Below are 26,398 nucleotides of genomic sequence, written 5' to 3' on the forward strand. Positions count from 1 at the left end.
CATCCAAGAACTGCTGAAAATAAGGGATGCAGACATGGCAGCCCTAAGAAAGAAAATCAAACTCCCGGCCACCATCCATCCACAAACAGATGAAGTTGCCCAGCAACGGCAAGAAAAAGATACCACAGACCTGCTGGTATCCTTATACAAAGAGCTGGTTAGGACTCAAGACCAGCTAGGACAAACTGAAGCTGCAAAGGCAGCACTACAAGAAGCCATGAAACAGAAAGGGGAAGGTCAATCCTCCCAGCCTCCTCCATTAATAATAAATCTTGAGGAAACACCTCCGATCATCACTCCTCCTCCTCAGCAAACAGGAGCTACAGCACCATCCACAGCCCCCACAACAACATCAGAGCAAGCTGCTAGCTTAGACATGCAGAAGCTACAAGCAGAGATCCGAGCTATGGAAGCTCAAATGAAAGAGCTGGATGGGCTCAAACAGAACTTGGCTAATGTTAATGAGAAATTTGATAAAAGCAAACAAAATGAGGCAGCCAAGGAGAGAGAGGTGAAAACCCTTAAGAGAAGGATTGCTGAGCTGGAAAAAGAGCTTGCACTGGAAAGGGTGACAGCTGATATGAAAGCAGTGTTGTGGAGCAACATTGGGAGATCCATTGCCAAACAGTGGCAATACATTGAAACCATGGATGAACAAATGGTGCTCATCACCAAAGCAAACAAGGAAATACAGAGAGCAAGGGCAAGCCTTGGGCACATGCCAGAAGCAGCTACCAGGATGATCAATATCCTGAATTATAAAACCAGCACTCAATTGGCTAGCATGGGAATCAACAACAGGACAGAAACAATTGCCATAGCCAAGAGAGTTGTTACATTGAGAAACTTGATTGGAACCTTGGAGAGAAGGACACAGGACATGCAAACAGAAATTAACAGGTTCCTGGAGAAGTTTGTAACACTGCAGAACAGAGGCCTCCCCAACATTTTGAGCAGCGTGGGAAGACTGCTCACCCTGGACAACTATAACAAGAGAATTGATGCCCATGCAGTAGCAGAGATTGCAAAACCTCCCAGCACTTCAAAGGAGCCAGGGCCAGCTACAGGGCAAATGATGTATGACAGAGTGGAGAACCTGTTTTTTCTCATGAATGAGATAGAGCATCTGTTTGATACACCACCCAATTTCTTCAAGTTCACAGAAGCAGATGAGACTCTAGGGGCAATTTTGGCACATCAACTGCCCACACAGGATGTCTGGAGGCATTTGACCCAGACAATTTTGACAGGCCAGAACCAATAGCGCAGAAGGAAGAAGCAGGTACATACAGTGACAATTTTGGGAATTAATACCCACATGAAAAGGCAGAGGCTGAGCCAACTCAGCCAGACCAGTCACTCGCCACCAGCAGCAGTCAAAGTCACAGCTGACAGGTCCGAGACATAGTGTACCAGCCTACAGTCGGGTTTTCTATGCATTAACTCCAAATATTCAGACCGACTTAGCTATTCTTATAAAGCTAAATATCTTCTGACAGAGCATTAAGATGCCTGTGCTGTGTATTAAATGTGTAATAAATTTTCGACATAATATCTTAGATAGTTGGTGAGAATGTAAAGACTGAGATAACGCAGAACTCAGATATTTCTGTAGACCACCGCTAGTATATATAGACCCTTCACAGATGCTGAAGGGTTGCTGGAATTTTCTCTTGGATAACTTCCATCTGCTGTAATATTTTCAGAGAATTAATACAAAGGAGGAATGGAACTTCCAGAAGTTTGGTGTGTTTGATATCTTGTGGTGAAGGATGCATGTTACAGGATTCCATGGGTGTTGCATAAAACTATAAGTATTCTCAAATCTCTTTGTCGTGTCTGTTTTGAGTCTTTTGTTCTCTTTACTGTTCTTATGTTTACACTTGATAGCAAGGTGAAAGGATAGTACCAGGATTTAACTATGTTTACCCTGGACTCAAACTGAGCTATTATAAATGTTTTCCTCTTATACAGTAACAGAATTGTAATTCTTAAATGCTGCAATTCAAAACTGTGTTTTTATTATAACAGTCATTCTCAGGGATTCAACTTTGCCCCTAAGACCTCTGTTTTCTCTTCTTAAAGCTATCTGTTGGGAACACATAGATAAATAGTGGAAATTCTTGAATGCTTTCACTATTCGTGCTACCTGTTTCCAGTCTTTTAATCAAAAATCTGTTCTATTAAACTCCCAAATGGCCCTGTAAGTCCCATCTTTCATCTCAAAACTTCAAACACATACAGCTACAGACTCCATTGCCCAATGGTACTCAACTTCTCAGAAAACTACTTCACTAGAACCTAAAAGGAATTTCACCAACCAAACATAAACAAAACACAGTGCATAATAGCTAGCCTAAAACCCTACAACAAACAGTTACAAATCATAAAGAGAGAGCCCTCTCTGATCACTGTTAGGCTAGAAGCGGTGATCCAAAGATTGGTTAGTGGTTACCCCGGCCGTATTCCCTTGGGAGTCATAGGGAACAACCTGGGTGTTAACATAATTGGCGACTCCACTGGGGACTTAAGACTATTCAATCACTATCTATTTTCCAAAGCTTTCATCAAGCCTGAAACTAGCCGAGACATCTTAGGACTGTTTCTCAGTCTCAAGGAAGAGCTAACTAGGGAAACTTATCCTAGCCTTGAAACATATATAGTCATTCCAGAGTTCTTATTTTGCCCTTGTAATTACAAAACTTCTGTATAAAGTTCTGAAAGAACACTTAGAAGCTGGCTCCTAAAAGAAACCCAAGGCACACTAGGGCACACCCTGACCCTGACCAACCCATCATTGTTGATAACCCAAATATCATCCCAAAGAACATAAGGAAACAGCACAAGCAGGATAAACCTGCTGATTCAGATATAAGGTCAGACCAACCCATCCTCATTCCCACTCCTTGCAAAGTCCTTTTTCGTTCCACACCCAATTCCCCTAGTTCATCTTCAACCCCTCAAAGTCCTACCTTTCCATCTTCACCATCTGCACATACTCACTCAACCAGTTCTCCACTTGTTACCCATCTTATTAACCTCAGTACACCTGTAATCCCAGTTGTCCCATTTGTTCCTATCAACCCTATTAACCCTATAAACATGGCTAACAGATATGCACCATTGCAGATTCCAGCCAATGCTCCAGCCCTACCCCAAGATTATCAAACCAGACTCTCATTTTTTGATTCCCATGGCCCTTTGACAGCCATCCAGCATGCTAAAAAGATGCAAGACCACTTTGAGACCTATGAAATTGATGATGATAGTGTCAGGATGAGAATTTTTGTCCAAAGCCTAACTGGGGATGTCAGAACTTGGTTTAGATCCTTGAATGCAAATTCCATTGCAACCTCTGAAGTTCTATACCAGGAATTTACCAACAGATGGGAGAAAAAGAGAGATCCCCACCATATACTGGGTGAATATAACACTATTAAAAGAGGTCCCCAAGAAACGGTGTTGGAGTATTGTGCTAGGTTTAACAACATATACAATGCTATTCCCCAGAACTTAAGGCCCCCTCCTGATTTGGCCCTTTATAACTTCCCTGATGGTTTTGACTCTGATATGGCCTATCAGTTGAGAGAAAGAGACCCTCCAACCCTTGCAGAAGCCCAAAGACTTGCAGTCACTGTAGAGGCCAACCTAATTGCCAAAAGAAACAGGGCAAAGCTGGAAAAGAAGGTTGGTTTCAAAGAAGAGCCCTCGGGCTTTGATCAGAAGTTGGATGCAATACTAAACAGCATGAAAAGACTAGGTGAGAGAGTGGAATCAGTAGAAAGAAAGTCATCCTGGGAAGCGCCACAAAACAATACTCCTAGAAACCCAAATTTTAGGAGAACACAAAACCCCAATACAGGAAAAACAGGTGCTGACCAAGATATCAGACCACCTTTTCAAGAAAATTATGCAGAAACTTCCTCGGCTAATCAGCTCAATGAAGATCCTGAGATCAATTTAATAGGGCTGGATGGTAAAAGCCATGTTTTCCTAACACAAGAAGACCATGATGAGGATGAAGACAAAACATTCCAAACACAATCAGGAGAATCCTTTGACTTTAAGCAAGGATATGATACTGCTGTCTATGAAGTCCATAAGCAGTACAAACTAAGAAGTCGGACTGTAAATGCAAATCAGCCTGAAAAGGTAAAGGAGAAACAGCAATCTAAAGAAGCCTCAGTCACTGAACCTAATGACAAAACAAACTTGCCTGCAAAGGAAGTAGTGGTTGAGGAGGTCACTGAATTTCTGTCCACACCACAAGAGCCCACAGCAACCTCATCCTCTCACCCAAATCCGAACATCACCCCTCAAGACATGGACATGGGGGGCAGGTTCCAAAATCAAGATGAAATTCAACCAGAAGATTCATTGAACAAGGAAAGGACTGCTGTCCGTGACCCTAAAATTCAGGTGGATAAACCCTTTGACCTAGGAACAGAGATTGGCAAGTTAAAGATAGCAATTCCCCTTTTAGAGCTAGCCAAGCATGACATATATAAGCAACAGATCAAGAAATCCCTTCAGCTCACCAACAACAGAGATGATGTAAATGTGCTAGATGACACTCCAGAATTACTGTTTGGTCCAGAGGTAGATGGAAAAACAGTAGTCACAGGGGTCTTACCTTTTTATGTCAGTTTGCACGTTCATGATAAAATACTGCACAATGCAATGTTTGACTCAGGTGCATCTCATAACCTCATGCCTAAAGCAGTCATGGAAAGATTAAATTTGGATATAACAAGACCATACAAAGACCTGTTTTCTTTTGATTCTAGTCAAGTCAAATGCTTGGGCCTGATTAAGGATTTGTGTGTGTCCTTGGTTCAATTTCCCAACAAAACCATTTTAATGGATGTTGTTGTTGCCGATATCCCACCCAAATATGGAATGCTCTTATCAAGATCATGGGGAGCCAAGCTCCAAGGCTCCCTGCAATTAGACATGTCATATGCAACCATCTCTGTCTTTGGGCAACCCAAGAGACTTTATAGGGAAACACTCATGAAATACATGGTCAGCAGTGAAGAAAAGCCTCAAAATTTTCCAATATATGCTGTCCATTCAGACGTAGACTCTTACATCCTCTTTAATGACAGCATAGGCCTCTCGGGCAGTCACAATAGCACGGAGACATTTAAACCAGAGCAAAACATCCATCAAACAAGTGGCACCTGCAAAAATTTAATCAGCCCAACAATACCCATTCACCCTCCTTTAGTTGTCAAAAATTGTCAAACAACTGATGAAATTATCCTAGGAGACAAATGGGAGAAGAAACCCCAACTCATGCTCACACTGCCATCCCATGAACAGAACCTCAAATCTCCTGAACAGCAAGATAGTCTGTGGATCCTAGAGTTTGATGGCTCAGTTAACAAGTTAGGGGCAGGAGCTGGAGTATGGATACATAACAAAGAGAAAGCCTGTGCACAAGGCAGAGCATATAGACTGAACTTTAAATGCACTAACAACATGGCAGAATATGAAGCTCTGCTACTAGGTCTCAAGATTGCTAAATCATTACAAGCACATAGCCTCTCAATCATGGGGGACTCTGATCTAGTAATTCAACAAGTAAAAGGGGATTTTGTCACCAATGACAAAAGATTAAGGTCCTACAGGTCTGCTGTAATTGAAATACTAGAAACTTTCTCCGAGTTTGTTCTCACAAAGATTCCAAGGGGCCACAATCTCCATGCTCACAGCTTGGCAACATTTGCCAGCACCTTCAAATTCCCACTACAACCCAACAATTGTTTCACAGCAGAAGTCAAATATAGGCCTTCTATTCCAAACAATGTCAAAGAATGGCAAGTATTTGAGAATGATAGGCAAATAAACAACTTTTTAACTTTGCAACAAGAGTTTACAGGATTAAATATTGACCTTGAGACAGCAAGTCAATCTCAAATTGTTGATGGAGCAAGTCAATCACAATTACAGTTTCAGCAATCTGCTCACCCAATGTCACCTAGGACAGCAAAACAACTACTCAGTCCAACCATTTTCAACAAAGAAAACATTCAGCAAATTCACCAAATTGATTGTGAAGAGCTGGGCAGTGCTGAAGATGAAATCATACAACTCAAAGACAATCTTCTTCCAGCAGGCCTTACCCCACTAGAGGACATTTTTGACTCAAATGATGTCCCCAGGAAACCAAAGATGCAGCCATTAGATGCAACAATTGAAGAATGTAATATTGGCACTATGGAAAAGCCTAAGATAGTCAAGCTGTCCGCCTCTTTGCCCCCCGATCAAAAGCCCAAATATGTTGATCTCTTTAAAGAATTCCAAGATGTCTTTGCCTGGGGATATGAAGACTTGAAGTCTTATGATACCTCTGTTATACAGCACACCATTCCCCTCAAGCCTAATCAAAAACCATTCAAACAAAAATTGAGGAGAATCAATCCTGTACTTCTTCCTTCCATTGAAAAGGAATTACAAAAAATGTTCAAAGCTGGGATCATAGCACCAATCAGGTTTTCTGAGTGGATTTCAAATTTGGTCCCTACAAGAAAGAAAACTGGTGAGATAAGACTCTGTGTAGACTTAAGGAATTTGAACCTAGTGTCACTCAAAGACAACTATCCCTTACCCAAAATGGACCACATCCTTCAAAGAGTAGTGGGAGCCTCAAGAATATCATTGTTGGATGGTTTCTCAGGTTTCAATCAAATCCTGGTACACCCTGACGATCAAGACAAAACTGCATTTACTACCCCATGGGGTACTTTCAAGTATGTGAAAATGCCCTTTGGATTGAAAAATGCAGGGGCAACATTTCAAAGAGCAATGGACATTGCTTTTGCAAAAGAAATTCATGATTTCTTGGTCATTTACTTAGATGATCTTACACCCTTCTCAAAATCTGACCAAGAACATTTGAAACATTTAAGACAGATTTTCATAACATGCAGAAAATATGGCATTTCCTTAAACCCCAAGAAGTCTTTATTTGGTTTGGAAGAAGGGAAACTTTTAGGACACATCATTTCAAAAGATGGCATAAGAATTGATCCAGATAGGATACAAGCGATCCTACAAATGCCTCACCCTAGGAATGTCAAAGAGTTGCAAGGATTCTTAGGAAAACTCAATTTTTTAAGAAGGTTCATCCCAAATTTAGCAGAATTGATCAGACTGCTAAACAATATGCTAAAGAAAGATTCAAAGGTTAAGTGGACTGTGGAAGCAAAGCAAGCCTTTGAAAGCATAAAACTGGCTTTAACCCAAACCCCGGTATTAACTAATCCTCAGTTTGACAAAGACTTTATTATTTTTTCTTTTGCCTCCCAGCATACTATTGCTGCTGTTTTATTGCAGAAAGATGATCAAGGGAATGAAAAGCCCATTGCCTTCTTCAGCAGAGCTCTTAGAGATGCTCCTTTGAAATACCAAATAATGGAAAAACAAGCCTATGCATTAATCAAAGCTATCAAAGATTTTAGGATCTATATCCTTTACTCTCATGTTGTGGCTTATGTACCGAGTCCTATTGTCAAAGACATTCTCACCCAAGAAAATTTAGAGGGTAGAAGAGGAAAATGGATTGCAAACATACTTGAATTTGACATTGAAATAAAGCCTACAAAGTTAATAAAAGGGCAAGGTTTGGCTAAGTTAATGACAGAATCAAATTTCCAAGCCTTAGATATCAACCAACTGGACAGTGAAACAGAGCTGGCGACTCCAAAGATCAACGTAGCCTTTGAACAATCTCCATGGTACTCTGATATCTGTTATGTGTTACAAAACCTGTGTGCTCCCCCAGGACTGTCCAGAACTAAGTCTAGGTTCCTAAAAATGAAAACATCCAAATTTTGTGTGTTAGATGAGAATCTACTCTGGAAAAACCATGAAGGTATTTTGCTGCACTGTCTTCTTGAGAATGAAACTGATAAAATTATGCAAGAATTCCATGCTGGAGACTGTGGTGGACATCTGTACTGGAAATCCACTGTGGACAAGATATTAAGGGCTGGTTATTACTGGCCCACTATGTTCTCAGATATGAAGAAATTCACAACATCATGCCACAAGTGCCAACTGTTTGAAGGCAAAAGACAGCTGCTGCCACTTCCTTTGAGGCCCATTTCAACAGAAAGACCTTTTCAACAATGGGGCTTGGATTTCATTGGAGAAATTCACCCCTCATCTTCAGGACAACACAGATGGATTTTGACTGCAACAGACTACTTCACCAAGTGGATTGAAGCTGCCCCATGCAGACAAGCAAATGATTTAGTAATCATTCAATTTTTGGAAAACAATATACTGGCTAGATTTGGCTGCCCAGAAAAGATAATAACAGACAATGCTGCTGCCTTCAAATCCAAGAAAATGATAAATTTCTGTCATAAATTTCACATTACTTTGGGCCATTCTACAGCTTACTATCCTCAGGGAAATGGTCTTGCTGAATCATCAAACAAAAGTTTGATAAACATCATAAAGAAAGTGCTAGAAGAGAACAAAAAGAACTGGCACAAGAAGCTAGTAAATGCTTTATGGGCAGACAGATTAACCACCAAAAGATCAATTGGGACCAGCCCATATCAGTTAGTTTATGGATTAGAGGCCAGATTTCCTTCATCACTAGGGGTGCCAGTTATGAAACTTCTACAAGAAAGTCAAGCAGAGCCAAATGACATGCAAAGAAGGATCAACCAGATAATCTGTTTACAGCAAACCAGAGAACAAGTTTTCAGCAGAGTGCAAATACTACAGGAAAAACTTAAAAAGGCCTTTGACAGAAGAACCAAAGCAGAAGATTTCAATATGGGAGACAAAGTTCTAAAGTGGGATGCAAGAAGAGAAGACAAAGGGAAACATGGGAAGTTTGATTCTTTATGGAAAGGACCATTTGCTGTCCAAGCAGTGCAAGGTAATAACACTTATTTCCTTAAAAGCTTGACTGTGACTGAACTAGATGAAGGTCCTGTCAATGGCAGGATGCTGAAGCACTATTATGATGGTTCAATATGATAAGGATCCAAAGGTTCATTGTATATATGCAATTGTACATATTCTTTTTTTTTATATATATATATTGTATAAAGAGGTTTTCCCAAGTGCTGCAACTAGCAGCAACAGGCAGATAATATCAGAGGTTCCCCAAGAAAGAAGCACACTATTTTGACAGGTTACATGTATCAGAGCTCAAAGATTAAGATGGACAATCGAGCAACAAGGCAATCTGACCTGCTGTTCTTGGTCTTTCAAAAGAAAAACCATCCCCATATGGAGCCACTGTTGGATACCTATAGTAATAGGTTTCATATTTCATGATTGATTATCGAAAATCCAAATATGCTCTGCTTTGTTACTACAAAGATCCCATATTTCCGGGAAATCAGAGGTGTGTGAAATTACTTCAGATATTGAGGACCTTATTACATTTTTGTGGATGATTCAACAGTCTAATCTGGATCATGCCATGTTTCAATTTTGAGTTGTAGAATAGAGAAAGAAGTCTGTCCAAACAGCTTAATCTTGGCAGACAAGTAGTTCAGGTAGAGAAACAAAGGTTCCCAAAAGCCTAATCTGGGACCTTGGAAGAGATAAGGGTAGAAACAGATAGAGTAAAAAAGGAAAAAGCCAAAGAAAAGAAAAGGCAATTGAGGGTTGCAAGTCTAAGTGCCCCTCCAAGAAGAAACTAAAAAATGTTAGGTGAAATAGTTGGGTAGGCAGTTGTGGTTGCAGAAAGGACAGGTTCACCATTACATAGTTGTCAAAGATATTTTGCCAAGGCAATGGACATATCAGCAAAAAAGGTGGTGAATTTCATGGATTCACAGCAGAAAGCATCACTAACTTCACTTTTTCCCCTTACTCCATCATTAACATCCCCTTTCTCAAAGATTCCCCTCCTTCACTTCACTAACTCCTAATTCTACTATTTAACTCCCTTATTCTACCCCTTGCCCTAATAATAATAACACTAAGGTGTATAAAGCCCTAAATGTTATATATTCCCTCCCCTAGGCATAATAGCCGAGAAATCTGCAAAGAGGGATCATAGTGGCATCTGGCCACCATGGTGAACCTATCTCCGATACTCTCCCTTTGCTGCAGATCATTTCCCCTCAAAAAATACCTTTGCATGGGTAAAAACCCCTCTTTAAACCCCTCTAGCCCACAAAACCCTCTGCAAACCTTACAAAAATCAAATCCCGCTTTCGGCACATTCCCAAAGGCAAGCGCGGGTGGGCAGAAAAAACATTTGAAAAACTATGCCAAAACCCATAAACGTTAAATTTTCCGCCGCCCTATCCGCCGTGCACCTTATACCTCCGCCAGCCGTCGGATCAAGCCCTCCAGATCCGACGGCCCATAACAATATCGGAACGCCGTCCACGTCCGCGCGTTAACTCCCGAGAACATGACGTTGCGCCTCGTCATGCCTCTGCCACGCGTCGCTCGTTAGACCGTCTCGGAGCTCCCTCTGACACCCTGGGCGCCGTACTCTAACCGCCCCGAGAGACCGTGACGGTTAGAGCCTTAACCGTAACCTTCACGGCTTAACCTCCGCCCGTCCGCTATTGACCGTTCTGCCACGTCCAGCTCACCGCTGACTGGACTGCCACCTCACCCCCGTTGACCTGTCGTCTTCAGCCACGTCCTCCCCGATGACGTCAGCTGACGTCACATCACCGTGACCCACCAATGACGTCATGCTGACGTCATCATAAAAAAGCGCCAAATGGGTAAAAAACTCATATTAACCGAATTTTGCGCGTTTTTTACCATTTCACTGTTATTTCGTCTGTACACTCTGCTCAGCCATTTCTGCCTGGATTTCCGCCAACCGGTACAATTAGCCCAAGCGACCACGTCAGCAGCTGCAGTACACCTTGCCACGACCTCTGCACGTCGAATTACAGGTATTTACCCTGCCCTGCCCTCCATACGGCCTGCATTCTGCTCTAATCTGCTCACAGGCATAATAGGACCGTAAAACAGACTTTTTCACCGCTAGAACCGGGTTATATCTCCACCATTGTCTCTGTGAAGTCCAAAAATTCCCTGCAGAGTTGTAACAAACTGCAATTCATCTAAAAACCCCTCAGCTCTGTGTTTCCCCGGCAAATTCACTGCTAAATACCTCCGAAATACTACCAGAAGCTCACTTAGGCCCCAAAGAGGCTCTGTTACCAATTACCAGCAGTATTTCAATTTCTAGCTGGTAAATTCCCCTCTGACAATTCAAAAAATCAAGTTATTTTCCCACTGAGGGCAGTCTGCAGTCTGTTTTTGCCAGTCACTTGTCAAATTGCAATATTTGCCCATTCAGAAGCTATGGAGACCCCTATTGCATTAAATATCAAGCCTATCAATGCTCCTCACTGAGAACTAGCATGGCAAGCCCTGGGAGACATGGATTACCAGATGTTGGACTGGTTTCCTATGGGAACTAAGTATAATATCCAAATGTTAAATGAACTGAGAGCCCAGCACATGAGTGGAGCAGATATCCTGGGAATTTGGGAATCAAATTTGCCCATATACAACCTTCCCCAAGTTAATCCCATGCCAGAGCTTATCTACAGTTGCCAAGAGCGCTATGACCCCAGCCAAAGGGCAGTCATTAGCCCCACAGGCCTAGTCCTGTTTCAGATCACTCCAGAGAGTATAAATCAGATGCTGCATTTCCATACAGCCAAGAAGTTGACCCCTCTTTCCATGCAAGATTTGATAAAGAGAGGAAATAACCTGTCTAATGACCAGATTGTGAAGATTAACCAGCTATTTGTCACACCTAGCTCTGAAGCAGTCAGAACCCCTCCCATTGGATACCAATACCTGAATGAGTTGGGCAGGATGATGGTGGACTTGATTGGCTATGTCCTAGGATTCAGAGGACTAGAAGATGTAGATGACTGCATATTGGCAATGCTGTCCATATTTGCCCCAGGTAAGCCTCCAGCTATCCACTATGATTATGCAACTTATATAGCTGAGAAGATTCATGACCAGTTCATGAACTTGAAGAGGGAGAGGCTGTTCAGATACACCTCCTACATATACCATCTGTTCTTGTTCAACCAGCCAGCTACCTTCTCTGTCCCTTTGAGGCCACTCAACGCCCAAGGAACCCCAAGATCAGTTGTTTTTTGGACCCCTGTGTTCCATCGTACCTCACTATCACCTTATACATACTGTGAGTTTATTGATTTATTTGTTCATCCAGCCCTAGCAGTGCTGCAAGGTGCCCCTTCTCCTAGACTGACCGATGACATGAAAAGAATTCTTCATTTGAACAAGCTTTACAACATCGGCAACTGGTACTTCTACCAGAATCACACAGTCATTAGGGTGTATGGATGTGAATTAAATCCATTTAGGTTGCCAAGGTACGTTCCCATGAGACTGTTTGCCTTAGAATATTTCAGGCAATTTGGGAACTCAGATTACCTACACTTTCAGAGTAAAAACAAGAAATCACAGTTGAAAGTGAGAAATCAGCTAGGTCCCTTCTTATACAACAGGAAGGAAGAAGGCTGGAAAGAGGCAGACAGGATCCTGGAAGGACTCCAGTTGAAAACTAGTTTTGAGTGGATTCCATATGACCCTAACCACTCTATTTCCCTCAGGAGGATCAGGTATAAGTTAGGCAACTATGCTCATGCCAGATTACCTGAAATTGAAAAATATGCAAATGCACCAGATTGGGAAGAGGGCACATTAGTAGAGCAAATGACTAATGAAGAAATACTTGAGCAAGAGGCTAGAAATGTCCAAAAACAAGCTGACTTGGAAACTTGTGGACAGGTGCCTATTTCCTACAGGAGGCAAATTGGGGCAGCCACCACAACACCAGCAACACAACAGCGAGCTGCCGAGCAGACAACCCAAGCAGCAAGCAAGGACAAAGGCAAACAGGTGGAACAACCACCTATATTAACAGAAGAACAGGTTGACACCTTGCTACAGCAGCAAGAAGAAATGGAAGAACGGGAGTTGGGGCAGCAACAAGATAAACCACAAACTAGTGGGCAGCAGCCATTACAGCAAAATAAAGAGACAGATTTGCCCGGTTCTACAGAACAGCAGCCCCAAACAGAGTTGCCTCCAAGAACAGACATCAATGTGGACAGCTCAGTCCTCCAAACACCTCAGAAGGAGGACTTAACCAGAAAGAGAGAAAGAGAGACTCCCCAGACTTCATCCTTTATCAGAGGAGAGAAGAGACAAAGATTGAATGACTCCCAAGAGGAGGACATAGCAGTAAGGCAGGCCATGGGCATGGGCCCACCCAGTGGAGAACTCTCGGCCAGCTCATCTCAAAGAGGACCAGATATGACAATGGGAGGAGAGGTCAGCTCTTCTGGTCAGCATAGAGAGGGGCACTCAAGTATAAAGCAGCAGTTCATAGAAATCAAGAGAAGGAGTGATCCCATAAAAGTGCAACTCTATGATCACTTGTTAAAACTAGCTCCCAGCAACCAGCAGAGACTAATGTCTGCTTTTGATGTGAGTGAGGGAAAAATGATAATGAGCCATTTCATGCCCACAACTCTACATCCTCAGTCCACCTCAGACTATTTGAGAACAAATATGGAGGTTCTGGCTAAAGATATTCACCCCATGGATAAGATAGAGTTACACAAACAAACGGGTGAAATGGTGTATGCCTCCCTGGCAGATGAGACACTGGAAAATTACAAGTTAAAGAGCAGCCTAGACAATACATCATCCCAGCTAGAATTGGAACGAGCATCCTCACAGGCCAAGGACAACAGGATCAAATCCTTGGAGGAGGTAATCATAGAGATAGGACATGATCCCAAGGATGTCAAAGGCATCCAAGAACTGCTGAAAATAAGGGATGCAGACATGGCAGCCCTAAGAAAGAAAATCAAACTCCCGGCCACCATCCATCCACAAACAGATGAAGTTGCCCAGCAACGGCAAGAAAAAGATACCACAGACCTGCTGGTATCCTTATACAAAGAGCTGGTTAGGACTCAAGACCAGCTAGGACAAACTGAAGCTGCAAAGGCAGCACTACAAGAAGCCATGAAACAGAAAGGGGAAGGTCAATCCTCCCAGCCTCCTCCATTAATAATAAATCTTGAGGAAACACCTCCGATCATCACTCCTCCTCCTCAGCAAACAGGAGCTACAGCACCATCCACAGCCCCCACAACAACATCAGAGCAAGCTGCTAGCTTAGACATGCAGAAGCTACAAGCAGAGATCCGAGCTATGGAAGCTCAAATGAAAGAGCTGGATGGGCTCAAACAGAACTTGGCTAATGTTAATGAGAAATTTGATAAAAGCAAACAAAATGAGGCAGCCAAGGAGAGAGAGGTGAAAACCCTTAAGAGAAGGATTGCTGAGCTGGAAAAAGAGCTTGCACTGGAAAGGGTGACAGCTGATATGAAAGCAGTGTTGTGGAGCAACATTGGGAGATCCATTGCCAAACAGTGGCAATACATTGAAACCATGGATGAACAAATGGTGCTCATCACCAAAGCAAACAAGGAAATACAGAGAGCAAGGGCAAGCCTTGGGCACATGCCAGAAGCAGCTACCAGGATGATCAATATCCTGAATTATAAAACCAGCACTCAATTGGCTAGCATGGGAATCAACAACAGGACAGAAACAATTTCCATAGCCAAGAGAGTTGTTACATTGAGAAACTTGATTGGAACCTTGGAGAGAAGGACACAGGACATGCAAACAGAAATTAACAGGTTCCTGGAGAAGTTTGTAACACTGCAGAACAGAGGCCTCCCCAACATTTTGAGCAGCGTGGGAAGACTGCTCACCCTGGACAACTATAACAAGAGAATTGATGCCCATGCAGTAGCAGAGATTGCAAAACCTCCCAGCACTGCAAAGGAGCCAGGGCCAGCTACAGGGCAAATGATGTATGACAGAGTGGAGAACCTGTTTTTTCTCATGAATGAGATAGAGCATCTGTTTGATACACCACCCAATTTCTTCAAGTTCACAGAAGCAGATGAGACTCTAGGGGCAATTTTGGCACATCAACTGCCCACACAGGATGTCTGGAGGCATTTGACCCAGACAATTTTGACAGGCCAGAACCAATAGCGCAGAAGGAAGAAGCAGGTACATACAGTGACAATTTTGGGAATTAATACCCACATGAAAAGGCAGAGGCTGAGCCAACTCAGCCAGACCAGTCACTCGCCACCAGCAGCAGTCAAAGTCACAGCTGACAGGTCCGAGACATAGTGTACCAGCCTACAGTCGGGTTTTCTATGCATTAACTCCAAATATTCAGACCGACTTAGCTATTCTTATAAAGCTAAATATCTTCTGACAGAGCATTAAGATGCCTGTGCTGTGTATTAAATGTGTAATAAATTTTCGACATAATATCTTAGATAGTTGGTGAGAATGTAAAGACTGAGATAACGCAGAACTCAGATATTTCTGTAGACCACCGCTAGTATATATAGACCCTTCACAGATGCTGAAGGGGTTGCTGGAATTTTCTCTTGGATAACTTCCATCTGCTGTAATATTTTCAGAGAATTAATACAAAGGAGGAATGGAACTTCCAGAAGTTTGGTGTGTTTGATATCTTGTGGTGAAGGATGCATGTTACAGGATTCCATGGGTGTTGCATAAAACTATAAGTATTCTCAAATCTCTTTGTCGTGTCTGTTTTGAGTCTTTTGTTCTCTTTACTGTTCTTATGTTTACACTTGATAGCAAGGTGAAAGGATAGTACCAGGATTTAACTATGTTTACCCTGGACTCAAACTGAGCTATTATAAATGTTTTCCTCTTATACAGTAACAGAATTGTAATTCTTAAATGCTGCAATTCAAAACTGTGTTTTTATTATAACAGTCATTCTCAGGGATTCAACTTTGCCCCTAAGACCTCTGTTTTCTCTTCTTAAAGCTATCTGTTGGGAACACATAGATAAATAGTGGAAATTCTTGAATGCTTTCACTATTCGTGCTACCTGTTTCCAGTCTTTTAATCAAAAATCTGTTCTATTAAACTCCCAAATGGCCCTGTAAGTCCCATCTTTCATCTCAAAACTTCAAACACATACAGCTACAGACTCCATTGCCCAATGGTACTCAACTTCTCAGAAAACTACTTCACTAGAACCTAAAAGGAATTTCACCAACCAAACATAAACAAAACACAGTGCATAATAGCTAGCCTAAAACCCTACAACAAACAGTTACAAATCATAAAGAGAGAGCCCTCTCTGATCACTGTTAGGCTAGAAGCGGTGATCCAAAGATTGGTTAGTGGTTACCCCGGCCGTATTCCCTTGGGAGTCATAGGGAACAACCTGGGTGTTAACAGTGTCCAAGACAAGGAGAGAGAAAACCGCCCTCATCGGGCGGTTAACTCCAGTACAAAAGAGGTGCCTGAAATGGATCATCACCGTTGGATCTGGGACTCCCAGATCAACGGTGGAGATGTGTTATCATTGCAAGGGCAGACCCAACAGGAAAATAAGCCATATCTAAGGATTTCTTAAATCTGAAAAGGACAGAAATGGGTGGGATTTTCACAGTGTCGCTCCGTTTTCTATTTAAAACAAAAAACAGTCTTGTATTAAAAAGAAAGGGGCCATTTAAAGGGATTATAAGGGCCTGAAGTCCCATTCCACCATATAACAGAGCCCGGGAGACATATTGCTGGGAAACAGGAGCTCGGACATGGAAAGAGAAGGGCCATAGCACGTTGCAACCCGAATCAAACAAGATCAAGGAGCATCAACAATGCAGACAGTGCAACAGCCACACCAACAAACGTTATGGAGCATCTCCAGCATAGGAAAACTCCTAGATAGTGTAACAAGCCATTAAAAATATCTGAAGTCGGTTACTCTGCTGTTAGAAGTAGAAAAATCCAATCCCATGCTTTCCTAGAGAGCATCAAATCAGTTAACAATGCATATCAGGCAGATTAAGACTCCAAGCCTTTTAGAGAGCTCAGGAGCATTGTAAATAGGCTATAAATAGCTAAAACTAAGATGTAATAGAGGTTCAACTCTTGGAGATTATTCCCCCTCTGTTCAGTCAAGCTTCTCATCTTCATTCTAGCAATATAAGCTTCTTTTACCATTATATGTTCAATGTTCGTTCTCTTTACTGTTCTATGCTTGCACTTGAGCGGTTTGTTCATGTTTTTTGTGTGTCTAAGGCCACATAACTTTCATCTTATCTCTGCTTTGATATATTAGATTTGCAAGCTTCTTTGCTGCCTGTAACTAGCCATCCATATGTGGTCATATATGCATCTGCCAGTACAGTCAGTATTCTCTTTTGCTGCGTATAGCTAGCCATTGATGTATGTTTATGTATGCAATCTGTTGGTATAGTCAGTATTCTCCATGTATCCATTGAATTTATAACTTATTGAGCATTAGTGGTCTAAAGCTTTGTATTGGTGAGAGTGTTCATGCATGCATTGAGTGAAAACAGAGCTAAAATGGTTATCTAACTTGATCCAAACCATCATTTATTCCAATATTTTAGAGAACAATATTGAAGATTATATTTTACCAAGCATCTCTAAGCTACAACCTAGGAGAGTTTCTTGGAGTGATAACATAATTGGCATCGTTGCTGGGGAGAGGAAACTGAAGCTCAGCTTCCCTGGGAAATGACATAGATCCAGCTTTGATGATAGACAAAGTCTGTGAACTTTTTTGGTTGTAATCATCTATCTGGCGACTCTATTGGAGGCTGAACCTCTTGGCGACTCCACTTCATAGTTCTGGCTCAGTTTGTGAGGCATACTCGGAGAAATCCTCAAAAGCTACTAGCTGACCCAATACCTGACCCTGAAAAAATCATCAAAGAAAGAAAGGTATCACAGAAAGGAGCATCAGGATTAGGTAAACCTAAACAATCTTCTATATCTCTTCAAGAAAGGCTTGTAATAGAACAAATACATGTTGAGAGTATAGCATCTAATACTAGCAGTGAAGAAAAACTCGCAGAGATTCATAAAGCTCCTTATTCTTTAGGTTCTCCTTTCGTTGTAAGCCCAAAGGAAACCTCACCTCCTATCCATTATACTCCTTTAATCATATCAATCACTCCTCATCCCTCTATCATTCAGACTACCAGTACTCTTTTAGCCACCATAGCTATTGTAGGTCCACAAGCACCTACCAAAATGGAAAGAATCATTGCTGCTGGGTATGGACATCTAATACTGCCCACTCCTTTGAACGGCATGCCTACCGGAGAATATCAAAAATATAAGCCTAAGTTCACTGGGACTGAAGATGTTACTGCTGAAGAACATCTTGAGTCATTCTATAGCTATTCTGATAATCTGGACACTACTGAAGATGATGTGTGGATGAGAGTCTTTGTCCAAAGCCTAGATGAAGAGGCTAGAAAATGGTTAAGAGAACTAACCCGAAGATCTATAGCAGATATTGAAGCTTTAGATGATGCATTCCTAAAGCATTGGGGGGATAAGAAGGATCTCCTCTACTACCACACTGAGTTTGGGAACTTAAAGAGGGAAAATGGTGAGTTGCTGTCTAATTTTAATAAGAGGTTTAACCGTATGTATAGCAAGATACTAGCTGAAGTAAAACCTACTACTACCTCTGCTAAACTCACCTATGCCAGTGCTTTTGATTCTAACTTCTGCCTACTGTTGAAAGAGAGGCGATGTGATACTCTGGCTGACATGTAGAATGCTACCTTGGAAGTAGAATCAAACATCATGGCTATAGAGAAGCTCAAGGGAAATGTTGATAGAAGAAGACAGAGGGGCGAGTCTTCATCATCCTCTGATCATAAGATAGACAAAATGACCAAAATGATCGAGTCATTAGCCTTTGAAATCTCTAAATTGAAGGTTGAGCAACACCTGGGGAAAGGAAGAGTGCCTAATACATTTGCTCCTAGAAATCCAAATCCAAATCCATATAGAAGAACAAATAAGCAGTTGTAGATTTTGCAAAGAAACAAAGATGCTAATGAAGACCAAAGGGTGAAGACCCCTCTTCAAAATGTAGTCATGGAGGAAGAGCACTTTGAAGAGGAAGATGAGATCCATTGTATGGAAGACAAAGGCAGCGCCACTTTTTTAACCAAAGCTACCTATGAGAAGTCATTATTCAATGACCAGATTAGCCAAGAATGGGATTGTGAAGCTATTATACAAACTGTAGATCAGCACCAATATAATCTGAGGTCGATGATGAATAATGTCATAGAAACTCCTGTTCATAAAGTTGTTTTCCCTGCAGAACAACAAGCCAATAAGTAGAAGCAACTAGAAGTTGATCTTATCATCCTCAAAGCTCTAGCCATAGAGGTAAGAGGCCTTGACAAGTCCCCTTCTTCTTTTAGTATTCAATCAGAAATTTAGAAGCCAAGAATACCTATGCCTCTGATTGAACCAGTGAAGAATGATTCCTTCAGGAAATCTATCCTTCAGGCTCTTGAGCCTTATTCCATCCAAGCTTCCACTAACTATGTAAAATTGCAAAATGACCAACTAGCTATTATTCTCAACCCAATAATTGAAAATTGTGAAGACAGCTCCCCATCATTCTATGTTTCTCTGTCTATTCATGATATAATCCTTCACAATTGCCCTCTAGACACTGGAGCCGGCCATAATTCAATGCCCAAGGCTGTTGTGGAAAAGCTCGATCTTGACATTACCAAGCCTTATCAGTTGGCCTCTACGCAGCTTAAAAAATCAGTTTGCTAGATCACAGAGGAAGAAGGCCCACAGATTTGGGACATGTTCTTTGATGGGGCTTGCTCTGAGGAAGCTGCAAGAATAGGTGAAGTCCTTGTGTCCGCCACAAAAGAATGCATTGATTCATCTTTCATATTAACTTTTCAGGTCACAAATGACACAACAAAGTATGCAACAGACCTTATTATTCAGCAGGTGTACAAAACCTTCCAAGCAAAACATCCAAGGTTGAGTGCATACAGAGAGGAGGATAAATATAGAACATCTCTACCTGATAATATCAAATGCTGGAAAGTTTTTGAAGTAGAGGATCAAATCAATAGGCTTTTGCAAGTCTTTGATGAATTGGCTAATATACACATTGACCAAGAGAAAGAAACCTTTCATAGAAGGGTAAAAAGGTTCAATTTTGAGTTTGGTGACTGTTTTCTCAAAAGGAATGCATCAAAGGAAGGAGAAGATGTTTTTGATGGTCCATTTAATGGGATGTTCTTCGAACTTTATTTCAGTTAAGGCTTTCAAGCCTTGGTATTGTAAATATGTTGTTTTCAAGTTTTTATTTCATGCTAAATAGACTCCATGCCCAATGCAACACTAGAAGGAAGATTTGATCTTGTTTTTTACAGGAAAGGCATTGATCTGTAGTTCTTGAAACCTCACAGGGAGGCTTTCATCCCCAGAAGGAGCCAGTGTTAGCTTTGTTGGCGTTTGGCCCAAAAATGGATCCAAAATACTCCCAAAGTCTCCAAATTTTGCTTAAAATCATGCAAAGGGATCCAAAAATTCTCTTCGAATCTTCAAAAGTTCTTAAGATCATCCCAAGATCAAAACAAGCAAGGGAGGAGAGTCCTTGGAAGAGGAAAAATGCACTATTGAGAGGCTAAAACACTTCAAAATCAATCAAAAACCCTTACCGCAGGCTTAAAACCCAAGAATGCACCGCTGACGTTAGATCTGGCCGATCAATGGCCTAGATCTAAGTGGAAAATTTCAAATCGGTGGTCCCAAGTAGTGGCAATCGGAGCTAGACACCGCCGATTAGCAATTGCCGACGATCGCTATCAGCGGAAGTATCGGAGGAGTATTGGCACAGGTTGTGTGGAATGAGAGATAGCGATTGTCGATTCAACGTGGATCATCAATCGCACACACAGATCGATGACCCACATCGCATCGCGTAATCGCTATCAGCAGAAACCTTAAGGGGCGAGGCCTTTACATATATGTGACAGCGACCCAATAACTGGACCCGACAGAGTTATAAACAATATTGTATCATATTTTAAGTCCACGGAAAGCCCAATTTTTAATGTATTTAAATGTATTTGGTTGTTTAAACAGAATACAAAGGAACACATGACAACACCGATAGCGATAAATCACGGACCCAAAAGGGTTCCGAAATGATATTATATAATATTTTAGGTCCGGGGAAAGCCATATTTTAATGTTTTTATGTATTTTTGTTGTTTAAACGAAATATGATGGAACCTCTGGCCAATGCGATTGCGATGAGCCCCAGACCCAAAAGGGTCCAGGAAGTGGAATATATGATATTTGAAGTCTGCCAAGGCCGTTTTTCATAAATTTTCAGTGTTTCGACATATTTCCAATATGAAGAAAAAATCACAAAACAGGCAGGATTTCAGGCGAGCTGTGGGCGGAAAGTGGTTTAGGCCAAGCTCTGCCTGATGCCATACAATTGCTGCCACGTGTCCAAGATGAGGAGAGAGAAAACCACCCTCATCGGGCGATTAACTCCAGTACAAAAGAGGCACCCGAAGTGGATCATCACCATTGGATCTGGGACTCCTAGATCAACGGTGGAGATGTGTTATCACTGCAAGGGTGGACCCAACAAGAAAATAAGCCATATCTAAGGATTTCTTAAAACCGAAAAGGACAGAAATGGGTGGGATTTTCACAGTGTCATTGCGTTTTCTGTTTAAAACAGAAAACAGTCATGCATTAAATAGAAAGGGGCCATTTAAAGGGATTATAAGGGCCAGGAGACCCATTCCACCATATAATAGAGCCCAGGAGACATATTGCCGAGAAACAGGAGCTAAGACATGGAAAGAAAAGGCCACAGCACGCTGCAACCTAAATCAAACAAGATTAGGGAGTATCAACATCACAGACAGCACAACAACCACACCAACAAATGTTATGGATCATCTCCGACACAGGAAAACTCCCAGACAATGCAACAAGCCATTAAAAATATATGAAATCGGTTACTCTGCTGTTAGAAGCAGAAAAATCCAATCCCATGCTTGCCTAGAGGGCATCAAATCAGTTAACAATGCATATCAGGCAGATTAAGACTCTGAGCCTTCTAGAGAGCTCAGGAGCATTGTAAACAGGCTATAAATAGCTGAAACTAAGATGTAATAGAGGTTCAACTCTTGGAGATTATTCCTCCTCTATTCATTCAAGCTTCTCATCTTCATTTTAGCAATATAAGCTTCTTTTTCCATTATATGTTCAATGTCCATTCTCTTTGTTGTTCTATGCTTGCACTTGAACAATTTGTTCATGTTTTCTGTGTGTCTAAGGCCAGATAACTGTCATCTTATCTCTGCTTTGATATATTAGATTTGCAAGCTTCTTTGCTGCTTGTAACTAGCCATCCATATGTGGTCATATATGCATCTGCCAGTACAATCAGTATTCTCTTTTGCTGCCTATAGCTAGCCATTGATGTATGTTTATGTAAGAAATCTGTTGGTATAGTCAGTATTCTCCATCTATCCATTGAATTTAGAACTTATTGAGCATTAGTGGTCTAAAGCCTTGTATTGGTGAGTGTTCATGCATGCATTGAGTGAAAACAGAGCTGAAATGGTTATCTAACTTGATCCAAACCATCATTTATTCCAATAGTTCAGAGAACAATATTGAAGATTATATGTTACCAGGCATCTCCGAGCTACAACCTAGGAGAGTTTCTTGGAGTGATAATAGGTTGCATTGATGCTAAGTGTTTGAAAAAATGTCAATCCCTGTTGAGGATGCTCAGAACTAGTGGTTGATTTTTTATTTATCAACATTTTTATCATGTCTTTGATGGATTCCGAAGGTCGTTGCAAGTTTTTGGTAGAGACCGGGATTCTGGGCTAGAAAAGTGGCTCAAACTTGGGGTCGATGGCACAGGTCTGCTAAGAAAAGTCCACAATCACTGGCACATGGGCCTATGGGAGTGAATTTAGGTTGTTGGTCATTTTCTTGCCTTTAGCATGAGAGAAAATTTGAGTTAAAAGGCTGAAAACATTAGTGGGACCTAGGGGTAGGGTGTTTGAGTGGCTGGCATGTCTCCTAGGGGTGTTGTTGCTGATGTGGATGGGTTTGTCTGATTTTTCTGTCGATCCCATTTCCTTAAGGTTACCAAGGAGATTGAATTCCTTATAGTGACCTCTCTAGTCACATGTTTGCGTCGGCTGGTTGGTTTCTTAGGTGGACCTGGGAGGAGGGGGTGTTACACACTTCCTGAGCTAAGCATACAATTGATGTTCCCTCAACAACCTCAACACTGTTGCTAAATGTTCAGAATGCTCTTCCTCATTTTTAGAATATACCAATATATCCTTAATGAAAATAATAACAAAATTATCCAAATATGGACACAACACACTATTTATCAAGCACATAAACATAGATGGGGCATTCGTTAAGCCAAATGGAACTAAAACAAACTCATAATGCCCATACCTGGTCTGGAAAGATGTCTTGTAAATTTTCTCCTCTTTGATGCGTACCTGATGGTATCTCTATCTCAAGTCGATCTTTAAGAACATTGTTGCCCCCTTTAGCTGATCAAACAAGTCATCACTCCTCAGTAAAGGGTATTTGTACTTGATGGTCACTTTGTTCAATTGCCTATAGCCAATGCATAATATGAGAGTTCCATATTTCTTCTTCACAAAAAATATCAGTGCAGTCCAAGGTGATACACTTGGCCTAATGTATCCCTTATCCAACATTTACCTCAACTGTAGCTTTAACTCAACCAAATTAGGTGTGCTCATGCTGTCATGCTTTTGATGTTGGAGCTCCCCGTGGCACTAAATCAATAGAAAATTCTACCTCCCAATGAGTTGGAAACTTTGTAATGTCCTCAAGGAATACATCCTTAAACTATTGTAGAACTAGGTACCTAACCAACACATCTGCATCCTCAACCTGCTTACCCTTGTCACTAGAAATATGTACTACAAATAACATACACCCTTTCCTGCGGCTATGCTTTCCTTGCATAGTTGTCACCATCCTAATTGTTGTGGATTTATTCTTACCCTACAAGACTCTTGGTTCCCCATTGTCATAAACACACTCAATAGATTTTTCATAACATTCTACCTTGGTTCTGTGAAGATACAACAAATCCATGCCAAAAAACATATTGTATGATCCCAACATTAATACATTTAGAGGTGTTGCGGAAGGCATGCCATTTAAATTCAATGCACAAGCTCTTACCTAATGATGAAATCACTTCGTTTTACCTGTGGCCAATTGCACTAACCAAGATTCTGCATGCAATTCCTTAGTCAAACCACACTTATCCACCAATTCAGGACTAAATATATATAATTAGCTCGAGGGTCAATCAAAATAGAAATAACTTAATCACAATGCTTACTATCCATCTCAATGATAGATTCTTGGTGTTCTTCTTGTCTATTGTCCACTACTACATAGATACGAGGAATGATTTTCCCTACCTCCCCAACAGTCTGCACCTCCTGTGCATTGTATATCTGAGGCCTACCACCTTGATTCTGTGGACAATATCTCTTAAGGTGTTCCTTGCCACGTGTCCAACACTCCAACCAACTAGTACAATCACATTTATGATGTTGTTGCAGCTCATGTCCCTGTCTAGCTACATTAAATATCTTTTGCAGTGCCAGATTCTCTTTCTCATCGGCATTATGAGGCCTCATCCTCTTAGGCTTCCATTTAACTTTACCTTTGTATTTTCCATTTCATCTTTTCTGATATTAATTCTTAAGCTTTGATTGCTTATAAAAATTCTTCAATTTTCGAACAACTTCCTCAAGTGACCAAGGCTCATCATATTCAATCCTTTCTCTAAATGCTAATGGTAAACCACTGACAAATCATTGAACTTTAGCCTTCTCATCAGTAAGATATGGTATATGCCTCAATAGCTCTAGAAAATTGGTCGTACACTCTTCATCTGTCATTGATCCCATCTTTAGCTCATAGAATTCTTTGGCCTTACTTTCATAATACCTTTACGATAAGTATTTCTTCCTGAAAATCCTCTTGAACTCCCGTCAACTCAACTCATTTGTTCTGATGTCTCTGACCTGCTTAACATATTCTCACCAAATGTCTGATTTACCTTTCAAGTTGAAGATCGCTATTTTGGCCTTCATGTTATCTGTGTAATATTGCAACCCAAAGAATTTATTCATCCCAAGTATCCAAGCCTCTACATCTTCCAGCTTCTTCACATATTCATGAAAAGTAGGTGGTTTCACTTTCTTGAATTCATTCATAAGTTATTCCCTATCACTCCTCCTATAAGGATGATAACGAGGACGATCATGATGTCTATCAAAACCATAAATAAAATAGTACCTGTACTCATCGCCCCTCCCATCCCGAGTGTCCAACAACCTGCCATCTCTCATTGTATCACATCTATCTAACTTGTGTCTACCAAGAGACCTATTGCCATATGCCCCATTATTTTTATCCTCTTGTCCATGGCTGATCCGAAGCGACCCTTGTTGCTGCAAGTCTGAAAATCTCTAAAGAAGTATTGCATTAACCTCTTCTTTCTTCTCTTGTGCCTGTATGATTCGGTCATTATCTTCCTTCCAACTCCTTATCTCTTCCTTCAAGCTCCTCAATGTATCTACCAAATTAGTTGTGTGCCCCACACCATGCTGCTCATCTGATGCATAAGGAGATTCTATGTAGTCTACCACCTTGCTAGCCATTTGATCTTCTCTTACAATCCATAATATGTCAGATAACCCAAATCACAATAAATCAACATACCTTAGCATAATTTGGGGAGGATACCTTGTCTACTAGATCAACAAATCAGTGTGATACATGTATAACATAAACATAACAACACATAGATAGACACAAATAAATGTATCAACACATAAACATAATTCTAGTTAGGGTCCATTCATCGATGCAAGGCCATATAAAAAATGCATGCTATGAACTCATGCATGACAACAACCATTACTCCATTGTACACATTGCCACATGCAACCAACAACATGCATAAGAAATCCCTAATCAACTACACCTATGCATAAATGCATGTAGTTGAACATAAGTGATCAATCCTTCTAACGAACCTACAAGACTGATACATGTAATCAAATCTACAATAATGTAGCCTAACATACAAGGATGTAAGCAGGTGACATAAAATCAACATGTAAGAGGCATGTAACAATATGTAACCAGTCATATACTCATGACGAATGCATTCCACAAATTCAACATCAAATTCAACATGGAAACCTTACTACAACCATAATGAATCATCAAGAAAATGTAACAAGCACATGGAAGGTAAGTATAAGATATGCACATGAAACTAACATGCATGCATGACCACACACACCGCCTATTCAGTCTGAGGGGTGAACCATGCTTTCATACCACTCTGTAACACCCTCTTCCTACATCT

Source organism: Pinus tabuliformis, chromosome J, assembly GCF_031772625.1.
Source record: "Pinus tabuliformis cultivar Carrire ecotype Pingquan chromosome J, CPIR1, whole genome shotgun sequence".
NCBI classification, from domain to species: Eukaryota; Viridiplantae; Streptophyta; class Pinopsida; order Pinales; family Pinaceae; genus Pinus; species Pinus tabuliformis.